The 20,070-nt window shown below is 48.1% G+C and overlaps 1 protein-coding gene and 1 non-coding gene across 3 annotated transcripts in view; both read right to left on the reverse strand.

Annotated features, from left to right (window-relative positions):
- DSCAML1 (DS cell adhesion molecule like 1) overlaps positions 1–20,070 on the reverse strand; it is a 422,409-nt gene that overhangs the window by 242,933 nt on the left and 159,406 nt on the right. The window lies entirely within an intron of this gene.
- Positions 10,281–10,351, reverse strand: TRNAR-UCU (transfer RNA arginine (anticodon UCU)). Its single transcript has one exon. It is a non-coding gene; the product is annotated as a tRNA-Arg (tRNA).

The raw sequence follows: 20,070 nt of genomic DNA on the forward strand, positions 1-20,070 counted from the left end.
TCCTACCTCCAAAAGGCTGTACTCTATACCACCGGCTTGTACAAAAGCCTCGCCCCCACAGGCCACCTTGGCACCATACGGAGAGGGAGAATGGAAACAATCAGGCCTCCTGTCAAGATGCAGGTGGGCCATGAGTTTGGCAAAGCCACACAAGTGGCTGCTGGGAGAGCAGGGGCATGAGGGAGACAGGCGATTGTTTGGAAAAGAGTGACTCTGAGACATAGGAGGGCAGTGGCCCTGTGGATGGGCAGGAGCACCCAGCGGAGCCTTCTGCTCCATGAGCCTGGCTGCAGTGGCTTAGATTGCACTCTGAGATTCCGGCTTCCTTCTTGGGCCAGGGGATTGCCATGATCCCAGCTCTGGCTGCTGCTAAGGGGAAGACGCCAGATTGGAGGGGCTAAGAAATACCCCTTGATGATGTCCATCCTGCTCTTGGATTCCATCATCTCCCTTCCACCTTTGAATCTTTGCCTGAAACACCCTCACTGGCCCTGGTTGCCAAAGTTGACCTGCATTCAAGCAGCTTTGAGAATGTTGCCTCCTCCAGGAAGCCCTCAGGGAATAACAGAAGGAGAAGCTAAGACAATTTTCCTCAACCAGCCTCTCCAGAAACGTGATACTGCTTGGATTTACGTGTACCAAGCTCTCCACTACAGCCCTTAACCCTCACCCTGCAGGGATTTCAGACTTCGCCTCTGGTGTACTTGTTACCTAGTTCTGAGTCTGAATTTATCCACCAGCTCCCTTTATGTCTGCTTGTTTCCACGTAGTTCCCTTTGAAGCTTTTATGGGGCTAGTTTAAGATCAGGAAAGAAGTGCAACTTCACACAGACACTTATAAACTTGTGGAACATCTAACCCCAAGACGTGGGACAAGCTAAAAATAGAAATCGCTTCTGAGATGGTTTGGCTCAATTCACGCATGTCAGAACTATACTGAATAATTGAAGAAAACCAAAGTGCCTGTGTATGCATATATAATTGTGTGTGTGTGTGTGTGTGTGTATGGTGGGGAAGTACATACGCCCTGCCCATATTCTTAAGACTTTTTTTCCAGGCCCCTATATTTTTTTTTTTACCCTTTGAGATTGGTGTCCAGAAGGGAAATTCAACCCTTCCCTATAAGACTGGCCCATGGGAGAAATTCTACAAATTTATCTTTTATTTTATTTTTCCAGAGGGTGGAGAATTCTTCTCCATATACCTTTTGTTCATCCCCCATAGCTCATCCAAGGAGAACTGCCAAATCATTTTCTAAAGACGGATCTCACCCAATTTAGGGCTGTACAGTTGGAGGCGAGTTGGGCAGCCCAGAGTGTCCCTCACGCACTGACCAGACCCTTGTTTTCTGAAGCAGAGGGCTTTGGTGACATCCGCCACAGAAACGATGTCTGGGCAGCCATCAGCCCACTGTCGTCATCCCTGGCAGCACTTACACTGGTCACCCTTGACCAGGTTGACTAAGTGCCCCCATATACCTCATTTCATTGATCCTCACCGTCACCCTGTGGGGTGGATTTGCCTTCCACAGATGAGGAAAGAGGATTGAAGGCCACCCAATCATGAGGTTGGCATGTGGCAGAGCTGAAATGTTACTTATCAGCCTGTCTGAGGTGGGGCATGGAGGGGCTATGCAACTAATGTGGGCTAGAGCCTGACTGAACACCCTGCCTGGGCCTCCAATTCTCTCCCCGCTCCGTGGCTCACAGCTCCTTACACAGGGCCCATGGGTAAGCCCTGTGCTCAAGGCCACCCGGGTCTGTCTGACTCCCCAACTCACTCGCTTCTTCTCTTCTGAAAGAACACCATCACAGCCATCCCACCCTCCACCCCAAGTCATGCAGTGTTCGGGGTACGTGATTCAAGGGCTCCTTTCAGGAAATAAGGGCGTATTTGAGAATCCCAAAGGAGTCCCTGGGTAGGGCAAATGTTAATGTGCTTGGCTGCTAAAAGAAAGGTTGGACGTTCAATACCATCCAGAGGCATCTTGGAAGAAATCCTGGTGATCTACTGAAAAACCAGCTCCTGAAAACCTTAGTGTCTGCATTTGCTAGTGCTGCTATAACAGAAATACCAAAAATGGGTTGAAGTTAAGGAACAGAAATTTGTTTTCTCACAGTTTAGGAGAGTAGAAGTTCCAATTCAGGGCCCTGGTTCTAGGAGAGGGGTTTCTCTACCTGCTCCGGGGGGGGAGTCTTTGTCTCTTCCAGCTTCTCTTCCTTGGTTCTTTGGTGACCTCCACGTGGTATCAGTCTTTCTCCGATTGTGTTTCCTTGCTTCTATGCCTAATCTGCTCTTTTTATATCTCAAAAGTCCTTGGTTTAAAACACACCCTATACCAATATGGCCTCACTAACATAATATTAACATACCAAAGAAAGCTTTATTCCCAGAAGAGATTACATCCACAAGTAAAGGGGTCAGGGTTTACAACACATATAATTTTGGGGGGTACAATTCAATCGTAACACCTATGGAGCACAGCTCTACTCTGACACACGTAGGGCTGCCATGAGTTTGAGACAATTCTTCAGCAACGGGCTTGGTTTTTTTGGGTTTAGAATCCCAAAATGCTTAGGGGTCATCTAATCCACTCTTATTTTAAAGCAAGAAACCTAAAGGCCTCAGGGAGAAGAGATTCCCCAGGAGGCCTGTCTTCCTGACAGAACTCTTGCCCTGAGGCTGAAATCTGGCCTAGGTCCACACAGGGAAGTATGTCCTAGCTACTCCCAGGCGGGCACTTCCAGCTCAAGCTAGGGTGGCAAAGATGCTTATGGGCCCGTGTGCACGCACACGTGTATGTGCTGGCACCCAAAAAGCTCCCGCCAGACCGCTTTCCCCTCCTAAATTGAGACCAGTTACAAAGTTTTCTTTCCTCTCTCCCACTGAAGACATCCATCACTTTCCTTAACAGAGGCGAGGCGGCCACAACTCCTTCCCGGGGTTTATTAAATACGTTCAAGAACCTATTTGTAGCTGTCACAGAGAAGCTGAGGGGGAGGCTGGGAGTCCTCTCAGCCATGCAGCCTCTGTCTGAACCTCCAGGCCAGGGAACCTCCTTCTACAAATGATTCTCTGTAACAGGCAGAGCTGAAGGGACACCCCCAGCTGTAATGCTAGGGGGAGGAAATGGGCTTACAGTTTACCCATGAGATCAAGGGCTGAGGGACTCAGCCAGGGCAGGCCCTCCAAGGACAGAGCTCACCGAGGTGGGCAGGAGGAGAGCTGTGGGGGAGGAGAACTAGTTCACCCTCACACAGACCCGCCTCAATCACCTCACACTCTGTCCCAGATCCCACGGGGCTGCCTCAGAGTCATAGATGGGGCCTGGGTGTGAGGATTACCCTTCCCAGGGAAGGTTTGGGGATAGCCAGGCTGCACCCAACAAGGCCCTCAAAAGACCACCTTCAAAGGTCCTCAGAGGCTGTGGAAAACTCCCTCCCCTGGTTTGATGGATGACTCCCAGAGAGAAAAAAGGGTCATTCCTGGGGTACCCCTAAGTACACCCTCAGCACCCTCTTATTTGAGGATTCAGGGCAACTGCCGGTGGTTTTCTCCCCTACTTGGGATTAACAGGGGTGAGGAGAGGAATTCCAAGGAGGATTGGGGCTGAAATTAGGAAAGCTGAAGCTTCTTGATTTCTTGAGGCATTTCTTTCTTTCTTTTTGTATTACGAAATATTTCCAATGTACAGGAAAGCATAAAGAATTATATAACCAATACTGTGCACCCACTACCCAGTATTAACAAATCCTAATACCTTGAGTGCTTCCTATTTTCAAATATGGTATTAGCTGCTTTACATGGTTAGCTGATTCTTTATACCTCTTTTCACATATAAAATAGTTTCATTCTTTCCAATAAAGGCATTTCATTAAATGTATAACCAGGATTTAATTTTTAAACCTTGGGAGACTTCATTTAAATACATTCAAAATCAGAAAAAAAATCCTCTGTCAGACCACGAGTCTTGATTTTTTGTTGGAAAAATGCAGTCCCCGTGGCTGTGGCCTGATGGGGGGGGCGGGGAGGGAAGTTGCTATAGACCCCCTAGAAAAGCCTGGAATCCCAGGGAAGTGTTTTCTATCAAGCTGGAGCCCCACCTAGAACGTCTGATGAGGAAAGAGGCGTCTGAGAGGGAGGAGGCACGAGTGGGAAGTCTGAACCTGGGTAGGATTTTCTGGGTTTCCTACCTCCCCGTCCCCACCCTATATGTTCCTGTGTCTCCTTCTTGAGTGCTTAACCATTGTGTCCCCAGGGCTCCCTTGCTCCCAGGGAGCTGCTAGCTATTTCTTACTTTATATTTCTTATTTTTTTATGAACCCTGGGGAAAACCTGGTGGAGTAGTGGTTAAGTGCTAAGGCTGCTAACCAAAAGGTCAGCAGTTTGAATCCACCACGCATTCCTTGGAAACTCTACGGGGAAGTTCTACTCTGTCCAATAGGGTCATTATGAGTCTGAATTGACTCGACAGCAATGGGTTTGGTTTATTTTTTATGAACCCCGGCGGCATAGTGGTTAAGAACTACAGCTGCTAGTCAAAAGGCTGGCAGTTCATATCCGCCAGCCTCTCCTTGGAAACCCTATGGGGCAGTTCTGCTCTGTCCTATAGAGTCTCTATGAGTCAGAATCGCCTTGATGGCAATGGGTTATGTGCACCTGCCAAGGTGTTAACAGATTGTGTGTATTGAAACTGACTCGGACCAGCTCATGGAAGCCAATTGTATCTCTTTCCAACTCTGCTTTCAGTGACATTATATTGGTTGCTTGTAGGAGTATGGTGGCACAATGGTTAAGTGCTCAGCTGCTAACCAAAAGACTGGTGGTTTGAAGCAACCCAGCAGCTCCGTGGAGAAAGACCTGGTGATCTGCTTCTGTAAAGATCACAGCCAAGAAAACCCTATGGGGCAGTTCCACTCTGTCACGAGGGGTTGCTATGAGTGGAAACCGACTCGATGGCACCTAACAGGAGAATTTATGGATGGAAATCTCAAATGCTACAAATCAGAGCTCCCCCCTTTCCTGACAGTTGGTTGTTAAACATTTCCACTGGTATTAATCAGGCCCAAGAATATCTGCATTTAAAAGGGTGGTGTAAGCCACTACTAGCCTAAAGGTTGACCGAACACACCTGTAGGCACCTCAGAAGACAGGCCTGGAGATCTGCCTCTAAAAGGTCACAGCCTTGAAAACCCTGTGGAGCAGTTCTACTCTGCTCACATGGGTTGCCACAAATCAGAATTGACTCGACAGCAACTAACAACAGCAACTATGTGTGCCTTAGTGGTGGGGGGGGATGTATAGGGGTAAGTGTGGGGTTCTCTCTCCTCAAGAACAGTGACCTGGTCACCCATTTCTTTTGAGACAGCACCTTCTGTGCAGGGTGTGCCATGCTATCAGAACCTCAGCAAATATTTGCTACTTCCTGGTAGAGAAAACAAGAACAAGCACAGGAAGAGCTAAGCGGTAACCAGGCAACACATACAGAATTTGGGCCAATGTGATGAGCAGCAGCAGCGTTTATGGTCTGGAGCCAGACTGCCAGGATCTAAACCTCGGATCTGCCACTTCCCAGCTTTGAGCTTCAGTCTCCTCATCTGTACAATGGGCATAGTAATACTACCTACCTTACCGAGCTGTTAGGAGGATTAAACAGTGGTTAAGCACTCAGCTGCTAAGCAGAAGGTCAGCTGTCTGAACCCACCAGCTGCTCTGCAGGAGAAAGATGTGACAGTCTGCTTCTGTAAAGATTATAGCCTTAGAAACCCTATGGGGCAGTTCTACTCATACAGGGTCGCTATGAGTTGGAATCAACTTGATGGCAACAGAGAAATGTGGGAGGAGGGAGAACGGCGTTGGGCTTTGAAGAAGGTTGAGTGAGCAGGAGGGCAAAGGCACAGAGAGGGGAATGAAGAAGCCCTAAGCACTTCCTGTTCTTATGTCCTTACGAAGCTTTCCAGGAAAGGGCTAGGGTCCAGTCGGTGGTTAGCCAACACTTGAATTGACTTGGGTTAATAAACCAGGTAGGTGGGCAGTGTCAGAATGATGGGAAGTGGTCTGGGTTGGGGTCTTCTCCCCAGCCAGCCTTCTGAGGTATGGTGAGCTCACTCAACTCTCAGGTCCCTTGGCAACCCAAGTTCAAGGACAAGGCCAGCAAACTGGTCAGGGGGCCTGCCCTTGTCTTTGCCTGCCTTCCCAGGAGGATGTTTCTCAGGGTCCTAGGGCAGCTTGAGACTCCAGAGATCCAGGGATGAGCCTCGAGGTGGAGGGACATAAAGAGAATAGGTGCAAACTTGTGCCATGGCAGGCTTCTGTGTCATTGGAGCACACGGCCGATGGCTGAGGGAGAGGTCGCTGTTTGCATAAAGGCCAAGGCTGAAGGGCAGAGAGAGCGAGACCAGGGAAGTGGGAGTAGAAGTGTGACCCCATGTCATTGTGGTGGGTACCCTCATGTTCTGCCTGCAAGGTGGGGCCTTCCAGTCCAGTGGGTATATGCACAAATGCAGAGAGGTGCTGGCTCACAGGCACCAGAGCCCAGAAGCAGCCTGGCAAGGCAGTCATGCCATCCAGCTTTGCCTGAGGACTTTTGCTTACCCCACACAAGTGATCAACCACTGTCCCATCCCAAGTCCCCTTGACTCCCTCTCTCCCCCAGCACCATCTGTGCCATCTCCATGCACCGCCCTCTGTCAAAGGGGCTGCAGTGACCTGGAAAGCAGGGGTGCTGATTGTTCTGCCCAGCTGTGTGTCCTTGGGGTGGATTACTTCCACTCTGGAGACTTAGGGGAGGTGTGGGGGTGGGGAATGAGGGTGCTCCTGGGCTTCAGGGGCAGGCCAAGGTTGAGTGGGCAACCACTTCCCGAGCTCCAAAGCCCTACAGGCTCCTTCTGCCTTCTATGGATCGCTCAGGGACCGACTTGGATTCCTCGTATGTAATTTCTACTGGATGCTGGAGACAGAAGAAAAAAAAAAAAAAAATGAGACGGAAGAAAAGCAGAAAGGATTCTTAAGTGAGAAAGTGATGTGTCTGAGTGAAAGGGGTCAGACAGACATGAGTTCGTGACTGGCTCAGCCCCTAACCACAGGGTGAGTGACCCAGGGTGAGTGTCTCGCCTTCTATGCAAAACGCGGGTGGCGGTAACACCTAAGTCTCTCAGTTGTGTGGGGTAAGAAAGAAAGAATACAAGTCCGGGCACTTGGTGCAGACTGTGGCTCATGGTGGTTGCTCAATAAATATTTACTTCCTTCCTCTCCAGTCCCTACTCCTACGCTTCCTGCAACCCAGGTGGCCCAGACCCCAAGGGAGGCCTCCAGGAAGTGGAAACCTGTACAAAGCCAAATGCTTGGTGGTTCCTGGGAAGGTGAGGTCGGCAACAGAGAATCATATCAACAGTGGAGAATGGGAGATTCCTACAAGCTCCAACACAGCCTGTCTTTAGAACAACGACCTCAACAAATACAGCAACCCCACATTCTTGAGCATATCCTCTGTAAGTGCCAGTGCTTTTCCTACATTATCTCTACCTCAGACTCAAAATAACTACCTTTCCTTTAAAATCGGTCTCCCAGCGCCAACACGTTCCCTGTCTCCATCAGTCATACTCTTGTTCTTCCAGGCACAAAGATTCAAAGTCTTAACACCTTTCACCCACCTACCTTCCTCACTCCCATGCCCCCTGGGGCTGTCAGTTCTGCCTTCCACCTCCTGCATCTGTGCTCCCTGTCCTGGCCCCACTGCACCCCCTGCCCCCACCCCCCACGCATGCACACATGCACGCTGGTCAGGCCTGGACTCATGCCTGCTGTGGTCTTGACCACTGACACTGCTCTCCCTGCTTTGGTCTTGGCCTCTTTGAACCAACCTCTCATTATATTGTGAGAATAATTGTCTTAAAGTACCACTGGCTAAAAAAACCTTCAGGCTCCCCACTGCCTACTGAATAATATTTGAATTCCTAGGTCCCAAATTTGCTCCCAACCTTCCTTTTTGGACACCTCTCTCAACTCTCTGCAATACCAACAGCCTGGGCTACCCACTCATTCCCAAAGAGGCCCAGGAAATTCTCATTTCTAGACCTTTGCTCCTTCCCATATTCCCAGCCTGCCGAGTCCTCCCTCCTTCTCTGCCTGTCTGAAACATATCCCTCCCCAAGTCCTGCCTCCTGAGAAGCCTTCCCAGATTATTCTGGTCTTTGTTCAAGCCTGATACCAGGATAACTTCTGGATGGCTGGAGACAGAGCTCCCCAGGAGAGATTTCTATCCCCAATCACTCATCCATAATTTGACCTAAATCAAGCCCTGTCTCAGGTCATCCTCCTCTTCCAGTGCATTCCTTAGCTTGACTGTAAGTACTCAATAGGAGGCAGCAAGGCAGCATAGGTGAGGGTTTAAGAGACCATCAGTTGTGGTGGGGATGTGAAGAACCTGGAACTCTGCTGGTGAGAATGCAAAATGGGGCAGCCACTTTGGAAAACAGCCTGGTAGTCCCTCAAACAGTTAAGCACAGAGTTACCAGATGACCCAGGAATTTCACTCCTAGGTACATATCCCAGAGAAGTGAACAAATCCATGCACACAAGAACTTGTACGTGAATGTTCATAGCTGCATTATTCATAGTTATCAAAAGGTGGAAACAACACAAATGTCCATTAAATGATGAATGGATAAACAAAATGGATAAACAATGGAATGTTACTTGGCCATAAAAAAGAATGAAGCACTGGTACACACTACAACCTGGATGAACAGAATACATTACGCTGAGTGAAAGAAGCCAGTCACAGGGAAACACATGATGTATGATTCCACTTCTATGAAATGTCCAGATTAGGGAACTCCATAGAGACAGGAAGTAGATGAGTAGTTCTAGGGCTCCAGGGATGGGGTGGGTGGGCTATAGCTAAAGATTTCGGGGTTTCTTCTCGCAGTGATGGGATGTTCTAAAACGGACTGTGGTGATGGTTGCACGTGTCTGTGAATGTACTAAAAAACCACTGAATTTTATATTTGAGGTAGGTGAACTGTAAAGTATGTGAATTATATCTCATAAAGCTGTTATAAAAAATTAAAAAGCAAGAGAGCACACATCAAACTGGAATCAGGAGACATGGGCTTCTACACTAGATGCACCCCCAGTTCGCTCTGACACTAGAAGCGTCACTTATCCTCTGAGCTCCTGTTGGGCCATCCCTGAGATTCCTGCCTCTGAGGGGCCCCATGAGGGATCCAGGGATGGACAGCACGTTAGCAAGTGGAATAGGAACAGAGGCATTATTTAAATGGGCAAGATTTACCGGTGAGATGTCACCGCTCTAGGAAACAGCAGCTTCCTTGAGTTATGGGCTCAGAGCCCCGCAGGATGTTAAGTTGGAAGGGACCTTAGAGATCAATCAAGAACACAGCTAGGACTGCCCTGTTCTCACCCCGGTACACGCGCCCCCCCAACCCGCCAACAAACGTTTATCTGTGGTGTGCAGAGTGCTGAGCTGATGGAGGAAACAGCAGGTACCAATGGCAGTGCTTCACTTTGGGTTCCCTGGTGGGGCCACCTGGAATGGCCTTTCTGCTCATGTCTACCCCAGGATGTAAAATACGGAATCGGATGCAACAGTCTCCCTGAAACAGAAAACCCCCCTCCCAGGCTCGCCTACCGGTCCCCATGCCAAGTGTCCAGATGTTGCGGCAGCTGCCAGCCCATTCTCTCTCTCCAGACCTGAAGTGCACAGTCCAAGGCTGAGCCATGGCTGCGAGCCTTGCGGCAACCCCTGGGCACAGCTCCAATTCATGCTCAGGCCCGCAGTCCCAGCTGCCACCTTGATGCCCTGATACTGCGGCCTGTCAACAGGGGCGGCCACAGCAGCAGGCGCCAGGCTGGGCCTGTGCACCACAGGGATGCGGGTGTGCCCAGGCTCACAATGGCGATGGGTGCAACGTGCAGGGCTGACCATTTCAGGGCTTTGAATTCTGGGGCAGGAAGATATAATAATGATAATGATCATTTGTTTTTGTCGTTGTTGTTATCAGCTGTCAAGCCAGCCTCGGCTCATGGCAACCCCGTGCACAATGAGACAAAATACTTCCCAGGCCTACAGCAACCCCATGATCAGTTGCAGACTGGATCATTGTAATCCACAGGGTTTTCATTGGCTGATTTTTGAAAGTAGATCGCCAAGCCTTTCTTCTTAGTCTGCCCTGGCCTGGCAGCTCTGCTGAGACCTGTTCAGCATCATAGCGACATGCAAGCCTCCACTGAGAGACGGGTGGTGATAGCGCACGAGGTGCACTGACCAGGAATTGAACCCGGGCCTCCTGCACAGAAGGCGAGAATTCTACCACTGAACCACCACTGCCCGCCTTGAAGTTCTGGGTCAGCAGGATTATAATAATGGTAATGATCACACTACTAATAAGAACAATAATAAATAGCTTCCACTTTGCCATGCTCCAGGCATGGACTTTACAGGTAGCATTACTCAATACTTTGAACAACCCAGTGAGGTACATAGTTTCATCCTCATTTAATAGATGACGAAATTGAGGCTGAAAGAGGTTAAGTATCTTGTCTAAAGTCACACAGTAAATGGTAGAGCTAGAATTTAGAACTAGGTCAGCCTGATGTAAAATGAGTGGAAAGTGAGAGCCATGCCCCAACCCCTCAGGCCTTTCACTAGGAGCCAAAAGCCCAGAGGTGCCCGGCGTCCTGAGAGCTGCTTGCTCTGCAGAAGGCAATCTCAGGCAACTCCTCAGGCTCCAGGTGAGTTGGGTCCAGCTCCAAATCACGTTTATGTCAGGTGCCCTAAACCACATTTATGTCAGGCATTATGAGGGGATTCTGTTTAATCTTAGGATGGAGACACCTGGGAGAAGAGGCATATTGGGAAGGCCTTGGGCTGGAAGGCAAACCTGGGCACTGTGGACCTGTCCCTAGGAGGAGTCTGGCCGCAGCATCGTCCTTCATTCCCTTTTCCTCAGCTGCTGAGACCGACTTGCCTTCTACCCACTAGAAGTGACTCCTGGTCAGTGCTGGTGGTGCGGAGCTGGGAGTGTACATGGTGGCTGCCGTACAGGGAAGGGTCTACTCACCATCTCGGAAGGTGGGACAAGGCGAGGTGACTGCTCACACTCTTTGAACTGATGTGCAAGGTAGCATGACATGGGAAGAGAGCACAGGAACTGGAGTAAGGCAGAGCTGGATCCAAATCGGGGCTCCCCCACTTAACCCTAGTGTTGCCTTTGATGAGGAACTTAATTTGTCTGAGACTCAATTTCATCAGCTGTAAAATGGGGAGAATAATACCTACGGCACTGAGATGCTCTGAGTATGATGATGATGATGGTAAAGGCTCATATAACATTTACCTTGTGCCAAGGATGACTGTATTCTATGTATCATCTATATCTGTATGTATGTCTATCTCATCTATCTAAACCTAAGCTTCTCAGCTACCCAGTATGGTAGGTATTATCATTAGACCCCTTTTAGAAAGCAGAAAATCAAGGCTCAGCGGGCTGAGAAATTTGCCTAGGTCATAAAATCAAGTTAGTGGCAGCGCTGATGCTTGAATCCTAGGTCCTCTGAATCCAGAGACTGTGGTCTGAACTGCCACACTATGCAGCTCCTAAAAGTCTCTAGTAATGACGCTCAGACCCTGCCCAGTGCAGTGCCTGGTGGGTGGGGGGAACATGTACATGGTATTTCCTGCGAGGAGCCAGAAGCTTACTGAACCCACTGCCGTCGAGTCCATTCTGACTTATAGGGACCATATAGGACAGAGTAGAACTACCCCATAAGGTTTCCAAGACTGTGACTCTGTACAGAAGCAGACTGCCACATCTTTTTCCCCTGGAGTGGCTGGTAGGCTCAAACCATTGACTTTTTGGTTAGCAGCTGGGAACTTTAATCACTGTGCTACCAGAGCTTGAAGCTTATTTTAAAAAAGAAAACAAAAACCAAACTCATTGCCACTGAGTTGATTCCAACTCATAGCAACCCTATAGGACAGAGTAGAACTGCCCCATAGGGTTTCCAAGGAGTGCCTTGTGGATTTGAACTGCCAACCTTTTGCCAGCAGGATTTCCAGGAGCTTACTAGGAGGGGCCAATGTTGTGCTATCTGGGTCTACCCATTGCACCAATTAAATGGAGAACCAGAAACGTACCTATTACTCTAAGGGAGACATTTTTATCAGCTTAAGAGTTGTATGGCGTAAGTGGTCTTCACATCAGTTACTGGAGGCTGCTAAAATGCATAGGCTCTAAGGTGGGTCTGTATCAGCTGTATAGCCCAGGGTCAGAGGCACACATACCCTACCCAGGCCTCCCACTGCTCCCAGGCTTACCAGCAGCCAGTCCTTGAAGGTGATGCTCCTGCCCTGTCATTTAACATCCACATCCTAAGTCAAATGCTTTCCTGCCAGATTCTCAACAGTCTAGATGGTTCCAAAGGGGATTTGGCTTTTGGATGTCAGGTCAATACCATAATTCAATGGGCTTCTGTTCACAGGATGCAGAAAAAGGACCCAATCAGAGAAAGTCCCAAGAAGTCTTACAGAATCTTGGAACATAAGGGTACCAGAGTAAGAAAAGGAAAACAGAAACATGAAGTTGCAACTTCCAGGGTCACCTTCCCTGGCCAGTAAATGAACGTGACTTGCTTTAAAATTTAGTACCAGGGAAAAGTGTCTCTCCTGCCATGAATCCTATTATCAGACACCTATATAACAATCATATTTCCATTTATGCCTTTGCTGCCAAAAAGCTCAGAGTTGAATTTAATGCTCAATGTCAGTAACCATCTAATCCCAGGTCTCTGGAAAAATGATCTCCTCCTCACCCCATCTTTTCATCTATATGGGGATATACTTTTCTGACTTAATTTGTCACTGTCAATAGGTCTCAATTCTCCTTTTTGGAAGATGGTAGAACACACATTCTACCACCCATCTGTCAGTCTATTGTACTGTGGTGGCTGGTGTGTTGCTATGATAATGGAAGCTATGACATCAGTATTTCAAACACCAGCAGGGTTATCCATGATGGACAGGTTTCAGTGGCGCTTCCAGACTAAGACAGACTAGGAAGAAAGGCCTGGTGATCTACTTTCAAAAAATTAGCCAATGAAAACCCTATGGATCACAACAGAATATTGTCGAATATGGAGCTAGAAGATGAGCCCCTTAGGTGGGAAGGCACTCAAAATACACAGTGGCTGCAACAAGGGACTCAAGCATACCAACGGTCACGAAGGTGGTGCAGGCCTGACAACATTTTATTCTGTTATACATGAGGAGGCCATAAGCTGGAGCCAACTCAATGGCAACAAACAGCAACGGAGCACATAAACGGGCACCAGATTGCAGAGGAAGATTCATTAGGAGGGAGTTGGATTAGATGACCTTTTAAGGATCCTTTTAACCCTGAGATTCTGGTACTGCGCTCAATAAATAAATAGCTGCCAAGTTCATCTTCTGCAAAAAAAAAACCCCAAAACCCAAGCCTCCTCATTGCCTACTGGAAAAAGGTGTTCTGCTCCTGGAATGTCAAGAAGTGATTGACTTGCGTGCGTGCACTGGCACAACACAACGAGCACAGACCACTGCTTCTTGCTGGCGTCACCTCGCAGCACTGGAGCTGGGCTTGGTCACAGGATGCCAGCTGGCACAGAGGCACCATGAGCTGACTACCCCAGAACAATGGTCTTTGCACAATGCAACGGCCTGCTAATCGACAACAAAGCCCTCACAAGTCACGAGGCTGTCTTTACAACGAGCACAGAATGCAAGCCTTAGGACTCGCTTTTTAAAAAGCATAAGAGAAGCCACCATGGCGTCCCTTCTGCAGCCCTGGGATCTTCAGAGCTTCTGCTACATGCTCCTCTTAGGAGCAGTACCAGGTGATCTTAGCTCGAACAATTTGCCAATGTCATGGCCAAGTTACGTGGCGCCACCTCTATCTCGTCTTCTGATGCCAAGGAGATTTTCTTGATCCATTTGTCAGGGCAAGAAAGTTCAACTCCCTCATTTTACAGGTTGGGAAACTGTAAAAGCCCAGAAAGCAATGACTTGCTCTAAGTCACACTGCCAGTTACTGGCAGAGCAAGAACTAACGCCCATATCTTCAGAGTGAGATCACACATTGGTCTTACAATGAGCGTTGATAGGGTGTGATCTTAACAAAGACGGTATCTTTACGAAGAAAGGTGGACCCCATCCAAGGGCCTAAGTCAGCAGCTATGCCCGGAGCCAGGCAAGGGTTAACATCTCAGAAGAGAGTGACATAAGCTGGAGTCAGCTTCCAGACAGTTTATCTAAGAAGAGACGATTATCAGTTCAGGATTAGGATAAACACATTTTCAAGCAGCAGAGTCTCCACTTAGGTAGACTGGGCTGCTTCGTCATGAACTAACTGCAGAAGCAAAAGTGTCAATGAAACAAGCCTTTCCCCAGCATCTCAACATCCAGATACCTTTACTTGTGAAGCGTAAGCAAGAACTAGTTAACCAAATGCTCCCAGGTCATCAGGTGAGGAGCAGGGTCTCTGGCTTCTCTATTCAGCTGTTCTGTCCCAACCTTCAGTCTAGACATAGTTCTGATTTTCAGAGAGTCTGCGCTGCATGCACTGGCCCATAACCACAGGTTGTAGCAATGATTGGAGCCCTGGTGGCACAGTGGTTAAATGTTTGCCTGCTAACCAAAAGGTTGGCAGTTGGAGGTACTTCACCAAAGAAGACATTCAGGTGGCGAACAGATACAGGAGGAAATGCTCAAGATCATTAGCCATTAGAGAAATGCAAATCAAAACTGCAATGATATACCATCTCACCTCAACAAGGCTAGCATTAATCCAAAAAACACAAAATAATAAATGTTGGAGAGGCTGTGGAGAGATTGGAACATTTATACACTGCTGGTGGGAATGTAAAATGGTACAACCACTTTGGAAATTGATTTGGCGCTTCCTTAAAAAGCTAGAAATAGAACTACCATACGATCCAGCAATCCCACTCCTTGGAATACATCCAAGAGAAATAAGAGCCTTCACACGAATAGATATATGCACACCCATGTTCATTGCAGCACTGTTTACAATAGTAAAAAGACGGAAACAACCAAGGTGCCCATCAACAGATGAATGGATAAACAAAATTATGGTACATTTGCACAATTGAATACTATGCAATGATAAGGAACAACGATGAATCCTGGGAACATGGAAGGATCTGGAAGGCATTATGCTGAGTGAAATTAGTCGCAAAAGGTCAAATATTGTATAAGACCACTATTATAAGAACTCAAGAAAAGGTTTAAACACCGAAGAAAACTTTCTTTGATGGTTACGAGGGTGGAGAAGGAATGAGATATTCACTAACTAGATAGTAGACAAGAATTATTTTCGGTGAAGGGAAGGTGTCTTAGTCATCTAGTGCTGCCATTATAGAAGTACCACAAGTGGATGACTTTAACAAAGAGAAATCTATTCTCTCACAGTCTAGTAGGCTACAAGTCCAGATTCACGGCATCAGCTTCAGGGTAAGGCTTTTTCTCTGTGTTGGCTCTAGAGGAAGGCCCTTGTGATGCATCAGTCTTCCCTTGGTCTGGGAGCATCTCAGCGCAGGAACCTAAGGTCCAAAGGACGTGCTCAGCTCCCGGCACTGCTTTCTTGGTGGTATGAGGTCCCCGTCTCTCTACTTGCTTCCCTTTCCTTTCATCTCTTGTAAGATAAAAGGTGGTGCAGGCCACACCCCAGGGAAAATCCTTTTACACTGGATCGTGGATGTGACCTGAGCAAGAGTGTTACATCCCACCCAAATCCTTTTTAACCACAGGCAGTGTTGTGAGAGATTATGATTTGTAACACACAGGAAAATCACAAAATGGAGGACAACCACACACGGCTTAACAAAGTTGACACATATTTTGGGGGGATACAATTCAACATACAATATAGGGGAAGTCAGCACAACGGGACTAAACCAAAAGCTAAGAAGTTTCCTGAATACAACCAAACACTTCAAGGGACAGACTAGCCAGGGTGGGGGTCTGGGGACCATGGTTTCAGGGGATATCTAGGTCAATTGGCATAACAAAGTGTATTAAGAAAACGTTCTGCATCCCACTTTGGTGAGTGGCGTCTGGGGTCTTAATAGCTAGCAAGCGACGATCTAAGATGCATCAATTGGTCTCAACCTACCTGGAGCAACGGAGAATAAAGAACACCAAAGACACAAGAAGAATATGAGCCCAAGAGACGGAAAGGGCCACATAAACCAGAGACTCCATCAGCCTGAGACTGGAAGAACTAGATGGTGCACAGCTACCGTTGATGACTGCCCTGACAGGAACACAACAGAGAATCCCTGATGGAGCAGGAGAAAAGTGGGATGCAGAACTCAAATTCTAGTAAAAAGACATGACTTAATGGTCTGACTGAGACTGGAGGGACCTCAGAGAACATGGCCCCCAGACTCTGTTAGCCCAAAACTAAAACCATTCTGGAAGCCAACTCTTCAGACAAAGATTAGACTGGACTATACAATGTAAAATGATACTGGTGGGGAGTGTGCTTCTTAGCTCAAGTAGACACATGAGACTACATGGGCAGATCCTGTCTGGAGGCGAGATGAGAAGGCAGAGGACAGGAGCTGGCTGAATGGAAATGGGAAACACAGGGTGGAGAGGAGGAGTGTGCTGTCACATTATAGGAGAACAACCAGGGTCACATAACAATGTGTGTATAAGTTTTTGTATGAGAAACTGACTTGAATTGTAAACTTTCAGTTAAAGGGCAATTAAAAAAAAAAAAAAAAGGGTTGGCAGTTCGAATCCACCAGCCACTACTTGGAAACCCTATGGGGCAGTTCTATTCCGTCCTATAGGGTTGCTATGAGTTGGAATCGACTCTATGGCAATGGGTTTGGGTTTTTTTGTTTGTTTTTTTTCCACTGACCCCCTTTCCTGATTTCTGGGTACCCAGTCCTTACCCAGTCCTGGGTAAGCAATGTTACTATTTCAATGAGTTCCTGGAAGGGTAAGCGGTTGGGGTTTAAGGTGAGCTTGGTTTAATTTTTGAAAGACTGTTTTTCCTTTGTGCAGAGTTCCCCTTGCTCCCAGAGGTAAATATAACAGCACCGGCTCTCCAGCAGCGGTGACCACTCACACCCAACGTTTGGAGATTGTTACAGTGCTTTTTAGTTTATGGAGCATTTTCACATGTATCTGATGTAAACCTGACCCCAGCAATATGAAGCCCATAACACTATTCTCATTTAACAATAAGGAACCAAGGCCCAAAGAAGTTAGGTGCCTTAATCAAAACCACACAGTTAATGGTGAAGTCAGGACCAGAAATCAGATTTCCCACCTCTTCAGCGAGATGAGACTGTCTTCCAAAATGCCTCGGCAGATCTAGGCTCTTGTCAAGACAGTTTTGTTGCCTAAGCACAGGCCTTACTGAGGTCCCGAGGAGGTGGAGGAGACCACTGGGCTTGGCTTGGTGGAAGGATTCTGCTCTGGCCTGTGGTCTCACCGTCTGAGGTCTCTGGCTTGCAGGACGCACTGTCCGTCCCCTACTCCACAGCCCTGTCCTAACCTCACCCAGACATCTCTCTTTTCCCATCATCTTTTCCTGCTTTGCCCTCTCCCCCTCGATTTCCCCTCCCGACACTGGCTGTGGGAGAGGCTCCAATTACATAAGTAGGGTCTCTGGTTCAGAGTTTAGATTCCCTCCTTTGTCCCCATAAAGGAGTCCTGGTGGTGTAGTGGTTAAAGCAATCAACTGTTAACTGAAAAGTTAGCTTTGAAACTACCAGCGGCTCCACTGGAGAAAGATATGGCAACCTGCTTCCAAAGAGATTCACAGCCTCGGAAGCCCTACGGTGTCACTAAGAGTTGGAATCCACTTGACGGCACTGTTACTTTTTCATGTGCCCCCAGAGAATGAGCTCAGAACTCAAAGCTCCGGGAAGGGGAGACTGAAACCACCAACAGCCTGCCCCTCCCCAGGCCCTCTGCTTTGGGGAGCAGCTGGTATCATGATCTAATGGCAAAAGCACCGATACGGGGCCAGACCTGGATTAAATACCCAGTTCTGCCATAGTCCATGTGTCCTTGAGTAAATGGCTTTCCCTGTCCGGGCCTCAGTTTCCTCATCTGAAAAAGGGCAGGTTGGATTCTGTAATCCCCAAGTCCCTTTACCACTCTGATTCTCTGTGAGGATGCATTTGATAAGCAGCAAGAGCAAAGTCCTAGTATAGATCCCACTCTCTGAAATGGCTTTGCCATAAAAGGGGAGGCTGTAGAAGAGGCTAATAGATTCATGGAAACTCTGGAGAGCCCAAAAAAGATTTTAATTAAAATGTAAATGTTATAAACATTCTAGCTCTCTCCACCCTGGGAGCTGGGGCCCAGCTGCTGAGAGGGGTCAGGGCACAACTGGCCATCATTAGCACTAAAAGGTGCCTGGTATATGTTTCCAAAGCAAAATTCCATTAGGGGCTCTCATTCACATTGAACACCCACGCAAGAGGAGGCCGAGCTTAGCTCAGAGACAGAGCGAGCTGTATCTAGAGGTGAAATAAGTGGTCACCTATGTGGCTCGATTGTGAGAAAGACTCCCAAATATCTTCCCACCCATCTATATACACTTTGGTATCTAAAATCCCATCATCAGAGGTTCCTGTGAGTTAGGGATTATGCTCCATTTGGTAGGCAAATAGCGCAGCAGCGGTAATATCTTTCATTATTGGTCACTTCCTAGCTGTGCAGTCTTAGGCACCAGTCCTGTTCTTTCTTAGAAACAGTGACAAATATACCCAGGCCACTTTTCCAGGGATGAGGGGCGCTGCGATGGCTTGGACGCTGGACTCTTTCCTTGGGGTCCGATATCCTAGAGTTTTGCTCAGCCTCCTCAGAGGTAATTATCCTGGAGCTTGATTCAAAGAGCCCCAAACAGCAGGAGGAAGCCCAAGGGGTGGGAACCAGAGAGGCACCTCAGAGGACCGCAGACCTGGGCTAAGTAACAACAGAGCAGCCAAGGAGGTAGTCATGGCAATGGAGAGCCTTCCCCTGGGGCTTCTTCAACAAGGGAGGAGGAAAATGAGAATACACAGGTGCACATGAACAGTGACTACACGGGGTAGCACTCCTGGCTGGGTTTTGAATTCCCTCGACTCACTGCAACTTTTGGTGATTGTCTAATTATGGCTCATTACAAACATCAAGTTACATTTGCCTGGTCGTAACTGCAGGGGAAGGGTACAATTATTTTAATGAAGCCTCCCCAGCCCCAGACTCTCTTCCCTCCAATCAGTCCCAAATGCCATCGCTCAAATCATCTTCCTTGCCTGCCACCTGGTCCTCTTAAGTCTCCTCTCCTACATCCCTTCCCAAGGCCAGTGTGACAAAGTATGACCCCGGCGGTAGTGGCATCTCTGGGTGTGTCTCCATCGAGGGGGTACTTCTCTGCCTTTTTCTTTCCCCGCTAATGAGCAGCTTTATCTGGGTGTTGACTTGATTGAGAGGAAGATTGAGGCTATCAGATGGTGAATAATAGATTCATGGAGACTGGGCCTATGAAGAGGAATGGTGGGATGTGGTCAAGAGAGTTAACACCTTTTAGCATGGTCTAGGGTTATGGCAGAAACTCTGGAGGCGTAGTGGTTAAGTGCTATGGCTGCTAACCAAAGGGTCGGCAGTTTGAATCTGCCAGGCGCTCCTTGGAAACTCTATGGGGGCAGTTAGTTCTATCCTGTCCTATAGGGTTACTATGAGTCGGACTCAATGGCACTGGGTTTGGTTTTTTTTTTTTTTTTTAGGGTTATGGCCCACCTGCTGGCTGAAGCCTGGTAGACATTTCCTCAAAGGCCAGATACTGTTGCACAGACTCTGGGTAACTAAGCCCTCAGCACTAAGGAGTGTGGAAGGCTTGGAGTGGCTTGGACACACCTTGCTTCTTGCCTTTCCTGGACGTCCTTCTACCATCAAAGGCCATCCTGGGGGAACCAGTCTCCCTCCTCTAAATGCAACTCCAGGCCAAAGGCTGGTCAGTATCCAGAAAAGAAGACAGGGTTTGC

The sequence above is a fragment of the Elephas maximus genome, chromosome 17 (assembly GCF_024166365.1).
Source record: "Elephas maximus indicus isolate mEleMax1 chromosome 17, mEleMax1 primary haplotype, whole genome shotgun sequence".
NCBI classification, from domain to species: Eukaryota; Metazoa; Chordata; class Mammalia; order Proboscidea; family Elephantidae; genus Elephas; species Elephas maximus.